The sequence below is a fragment of the Macrobrachium nipponense genome, chromosome 18 (genome assembly GCF_015104395.2).
Source record: "Macrobrachium nipponense isolate FS-2020 chromosome 18, ASM1510439v2, whole genome shotgun sequence".
In the NCBI taxonomy this organism is placed as follows: Eukaryota; Metazoa; Arthropoda; class Malacostraca; order Decapoda; family Palaemonidae; genus Macrobrachium; species Macrobrachium nipponense.
Window position 1 is genome coordinate 70,364,585 of NC_087211.1, and position 6,665 is coordinate 70,371,249.

Sequence of the window (6,665 nt, forward strand, 5' to 3'; positions counted from 1 at the left end):
TTCAAGATGCGAATGCTTCTCATTTTAATTCCTTTAAGATTTCTCAGTCTGCCATTGCTCTACGTTTGTATTTTTCCTTGTATTTTTTCTTCTCCTTTATTGCTTTTCCTTTGTTTATTTTATTTTTACTATTTTTTTACTCCTTTGCACCTCTATATATATTTAATACATTATGTATATGTACTAATATATTTGGATATACGTACGTATGTTTATACGTATACATATAGTTACATATATATTTATAATATATATATATATATATATATATAATATATATTATATATATATATTATTATATATTTATATATATATATATATATATATATATATATATATATAATAAAAAGAGTATGGCCAGCAGAAACTTCAGCATTTTTTCGTTAAAACTTTATTTTCATCGAACGCCTACGTTTCGGATACAAATCCCATCTTCAGCTAAAAGCAAGGAAAAAATTAAAAATTCTATACATTAAATCAGACTAAAATGGGTACAGTAATAAATTATGCTATTTAAAAATAAATATATATAGAATTAATTAACAATATATCAGTGAAATTCGAATTTTATATAAAAGTAAGACGGTAACTAATTGAATTAGAGATCGACAGTAAAAAGCAAAGCTACTAAGTACAATGACACTTCAAAATAAATAAACAAACAAAACACTTAAAAAACACAAACCACACGTGAACAACTAAGAAAATTACGTTATTACTAAAAACAGGAGAAAAACATTGAATCGTAACAGGCAAAAATTTCTGTTATGATTACAAAAGGAGAAAAATTAAAGAAAAATATATATATATATATATATATATATATATATATATATATTATATATATATATATATATATATATATATATATATATTATATAAAGGCGGACTCAAAGCAAAAAAATAGTCGAAACGAGAAACTCACCGGTACAGAAGTATAGATAAGACTGAATTATTATTTATTTTTGACTAAAGGGGAGAGACAAATACAAAGGCGAGAAGGTAGAAAGGGCGAATGGTCATTTAAGTAATGTTCAGTTGTACAGCAGTTGAATGGTTGTTTAGGGTTGGTGACAATTGTTTAATGAAGAGGGACTCGAGAATGGGTAATGACCGGTTATCTATTGCTTGGGATAAGATTTTAAAATCATTGTACTGAATGTTATGTTTACATTTTATTGCATGGTTGCGTATTGTCAGAAATTCTTTCTTAGATAAAGTTATTCCTGTTCGGTGACTGACACCCCGGTGAGCTCACCGTCGTATACTCAGCAATATGTACCCATATGTTTAAATTTGAATTTTATCTTCAAGAACCCCTTAAAAATCAGAAGTCTTTTCAAGTTCAAGGACACCCTACCGCAGTAGATGCGATCTTCAACGGTATATTTGTTTACTTGTCCCAAATGTAATTTGGGAACCTATGTCGGTAATTCGAGTCGGCTGTTGAAGGTTCGCATCGACTGCCATCGGGGTGTCAGTTCACCGAACAGGAATAAACTTTATCTAAGAAAGAATTTTCTGCAATACGCAACCATGCAATAAAATGTAAACATAACATTCAGTACAATGATTTAAAATCTTATCCCAAGCAATAGATAACCGGTCATTACCCATTCTCGAGTCCCTCTTCATTAAACAATTGTCACCAACCCTCAACAACCATTCAACTGCTGTACAACTGAACATTACTTAAATGACCATTCGCCCTTTCTACCTTCTCGCCTTTGTATTGTCTCTCCCCTTTAGTCAAAAAAAATAAATAATAATTCAGTCTTATCTATACTTCTGTACCGGTGAGTTTCTCGTTTCGCTATTTATTTGCTTTGTGTCCGCCTTTATACATATATATATTTTTTTCTTTAATTTTTCTCCTTTTGTAATCATAAACAGAAATTTTTGCCTGTTACGATTCAATGTTTTTTTCTCCTGTTTTTTAGTAATACGTAATTTTTCTTAGTTGTTCACGTGTGGTTTGTGTTTTTTAAGTGTTTTGTTTGTTTATTTATTTTGAAGTGTCATTGTACTTAGTAGCTTTGCTTTTTACTGTCGATCTCTAATTCAATTAGTTACCGTCTTACTTTTATATAAAATTCGAATTTCACTGATATATTGTTAATTAATCTATATATATTTATAAATAGCATAATTTATTACTGTACCCCATTTTAGTCTGATTTAATGTATAGAATTTTAATTTTTTCCTTGTTTTTAGCCCTGAAGATGGGATTTGTATCCCGAAACGTAGGCGTTCGATGAAAATAAAGTTTTAACGAAAAAAAAATGCTGAAGTTTCTGCTGGCCATACTCTTTTTATTAAAGATCCGACTTTCTAGAAGCGACATGCCCATCTATTATATATATATATATATATATATATATATATAATATATATATATACTATATATATATATATATATATATATATATATATATAACATATATATACATAAGCGTATATATTTTCTATTTGTAAAACCTTTCAAAATTCATCAAGCTCTTTACAAGTGCTGAGAGGCTGAGCTGGCTCCGCGCCAGCTGATCTGGTTTACAAGCGGCTTTGCTGATAAAATCTAAATCACCTAAAGTTTTATTCATTAAGGACGCACACTCGTACGAAACTTTCTCTCTCTCTCTCTCTCTCTCTCTCTACTCTCTCATCTCTCTCATCTCTCTCTCTCTCTGGGAACTGATTCCCCAACTCCTCTCACAAAGTTCATTTAGAGAGGACCCTGAATTACTCGCATGCTAAATTGCCGGTTAGGCTTTTGTAATACTTTATATTATTATATGATATATATATTATACATACTATATATTATATATATATATATATTAATATATGTGTGTGTGTGTGTGTGTGTGTGTGTGTATTTGTGTGTGTGGCTGTGTAAATAAATTCTTCCGTTAAAACAGGATACGTCTCAAGTAGGAAAGGCCCTTTAAACCAGAGTATTTTAATGGGCCTTTTATTCATATACATATACATTTACATATATATTTAGAATATATGTACATAGATATATACATATATATTTATATGTAAGCACACTTATTTGTAAGTGTATTCACGATTTTGTGTAACTGATTTTGTCTCTGTGGTAGACAACTCAATTTATTTCCCAAAGTCTATGGTTCGATGTCCTCAGCTTATTTGCCTTCCTATGGGCACGTCTGTGAATGGGTAAGGGCGTGAGCAACAACCAAGGAATGAGAGTAGGACTCGCAAACCCCATCCTGAAGACTTTCTGAGGTGTAGGACATTTCCAACGACACTACCTCTATATGGAAAAACTGCATCTACTGGTCATTTTCACCAGATACATATGCATATGTAATAGCCATAATGCCCTCTTAACTTCTCGAATTTCTTTACTCTTTTTTTTTTTTTGCGCGCGGGGTGGGGGATATCGCTTGTCACTACAAAGCCTCGAAATCCAACTTCAAAGAAATATGAAAGAAATCATGATGTCCGGTAGCGGGAGACGAACCCACGATACCATGATCACGATGAGGTCACCTTGCCGATCTGACCACGAGAAAGAGGGCATTGTGGCTATTACATATACACACACACACACATATATATATATATATATATATATATATATTATATATATTCATATATATATATATATGTGTGTGTGTGTCTATATATGAATAGATAGATAGATAGATAGATAGACAGATAGATAGATATGTGCGTGTGGGAATGTGTAAGAAAATATTCTCAGTATGAGCAAAGGAAAATGTATGCAAACTAGCTTCTTAGATTTAAGGCTTATTGTCAGTGACAATACTATCTAGGTAGTATTCACCACAAACTATGAGACTGGTAGATAACGTGAACAGAAAGGCATGTAGACAAAAAGAATAATATTCATTTCAAAACTGACAACACAATTATTAGTGTGGGGGCCACTGTTTTCCCGTTGGTTTCAAATGTTAATTTTCGGCCACTGGTTGGACTGTTTTGGAAAGGCTTAGCTCACACAAAAATGATGTTGCCATTTTTTGGCGATTTCTGTATAGTTTTCTTACATATTCAAATGACAACCCAAATCATGCTCAATAAATTTATTATATCATCACAAACTACATTCTGTGTACAAAGCAAAGACACAATTTATTGCTAAAATAATATGATAATTAAGAAAAACACTCCTTTCAAAATTTAACTATAAATTGGAAACATAATGATCATTTTATAGATCAAAAATGTCTTATTTGTTTCTTTCTGTCCTGGTTCTCGTCAACTAATGCATGATAGTGGTTGTGTTCACAGTTAGAGTGAAGGATCTTCTTCTTCATCTTCTTCAATCCCTAAAAGTGCTTGGTTGACATTACCGCACACCTCCTCATCGGCACCACACAAACACATTTCAGAGCAGTTAAGACCCTGTGACCGACAGGAGCAGTGTGATGTGCAGCTGGTCTTCTTGCACCCACATTTAATGAGGTGGGTGACTGTTGCTGGAGCTGGAGGCTCCATTGATGGTACTGCTATGAGCTTATCCCCATCTTTCTTCCACCCATAGGCTGTTGCTGATGGTAGCTGAGGGTGAGGAGTATCACACTGATGCAACACCATGGCCTGGTAATGTGCTCAGGCAATAGCTTCATGCAATGCTCCTCGTGTCGGAGGTAATTTTTCAGCTTCCAATTGTTTCTTGGTGAAAAGCTTCCATCTGAGATCACCAACATCCACCAAAGTGCTACCAGGCTCATACAGCTGGTAAACAAATGTTTCGATGGCTCGTTAGTATTGATGGCCAACTTCTCGGACCTCCCTAAGGCAGCAAAGGCGATTACCACTTCCATGGAGCATCTACTAAGTGGTTGCCAACAGGTCAACTTCCCCTTGCCTGCAAATCTACCTGTAATGTCACCTCCAGAGAAGGCGTGAAATCCAGGTAAGGCTTCGGTCTTTGCAGCACCAAGCGCATTCACTATTGGTTCTAGTGAGATTATCCGCTTTTTGTTCCCCACACCAGTGACAAAGTATGTGTTCCTACAGAGCCGATGGTAACAGTGGATTCCAAGGACAAATACATCAGTGTCAGGTGATTGAATGTAGAGTTCAGTTGCTCCCCTTCGAACAGCATCCAGACTGTGCAGAATAATTCTTGTGACAGCTTCTTCTTGGGAGCTGTGGAGATGGTGAACATCTATGGAGTTTGAGAGGACCTCCTTTCGTGAAGTCACTATGAAGAGCTTGGGCTTACCCTCAAAGTGCTGGAGAGCTTTCTTTGCAAGATAAACTGTCAGTTCATCTTTAGTTGCAGTACTGGACAAGAACTACTTTGCTGACACCTTGTCAATTGGTGTATTGTCTGTGACATGATAAGCAATTGCTGGTTTACTTCCCTGTCGTCTTTCTCTTGTGGCCTCTTTCAGTGACGTAGGAAGATCATAACGATCAAAGACTAAATGGAGCTCATCATATTCTCTGCATTTGCTGTCTGTTGTTGTTATGAAGGGATCAGCCCATTGAGCACAGGTCTTGACTGAAGGTGGTTTCCCCATTGTCTGAACAATTGCCATTCCATCAATTACAGTTGCCTTTCTTGGTGTCAAGGGAATTGTGTCGTCGGTGATATTCTCTTCTTGCCGATCAACACTAATTTTTCTTGGCAGGTCCTCGAGTACAGTCATCAGCTTGCTTTTGTCAGTGCATGGTAGGAGTTCACCACTCACTCTGAACAAGGCTCGAGGTAGAGACGTCAACTCATGTTGACCAACACATTCCTTGAGATTTATTTCAAGCATATCAGAGTAGGCAGACTTAAGGTCTGTCATAGTGAGAACTTCTCCAGCCTGGAGTAGGTTGCAAACTAGGCTGACAAACTCAATGCCTGAGACTACTTTGCCAACATTAGCTTCTTGCTGTGCATGCACTTTCTCTTCACTGCTGTTGTTTGCACCACGTTGGACATTCTTAACCCAGCATGAGAGATGGTACTTGACATCAATAGCACGAGCATCGTCCTCAGTGATGGCAGCACTTTGCTGCACCTTCCAAGTTTGATTCTTGCTTTCATCAACAGCCCTTTGCAAATGTTTTCCTGCACTGAACGTACACACCTCATGAAGCAGCTCCTTCCTGTCTCTTTGGCAGAAGAAACACAGCTTTGCATTGTAAGATGTTGCTGAGCGTGTAAAGTGAAGAGTTGCACACTCATCAGACTTTGTTGTGCTTGTAGCTGCAGAAGAAGGCCGTCCTCGCCTCTTCTGGAGCTGCTGACTCTCTCCTTCTTGGCAGGCCTTCTGGTATCGTGCCTTAGCTCTTTCAAGGTGACCACTGTGACAGGTAGAGCTATAACATTTTCGGTGACATTTTGCTTTCAAGTCTTTCAGACCAGATGCAGTGTACCCATGTAATCGTCCACTGATCTGCACAAAATCAGCATCTCCAGACTTTCCTCTTTCATGCGCAAACCAAAGGAACTTTGAGTAGGCCTCCTCTGATGGTTCAGACACCAGGTCACCATTGTCAGGCTCTTGACACTGAGTACACAGCTTGAAATCAGTTTCTGGACGCGGTTTCTTTTTGATACTAGGGTCCATCTTGTGTGATCGCTCCTACACTGTAATGGCCCATGCACTTCAATCTGCCACACACAAAATTAGGACCTTCCCTGGAGTGAATATATATCATTGTAAAG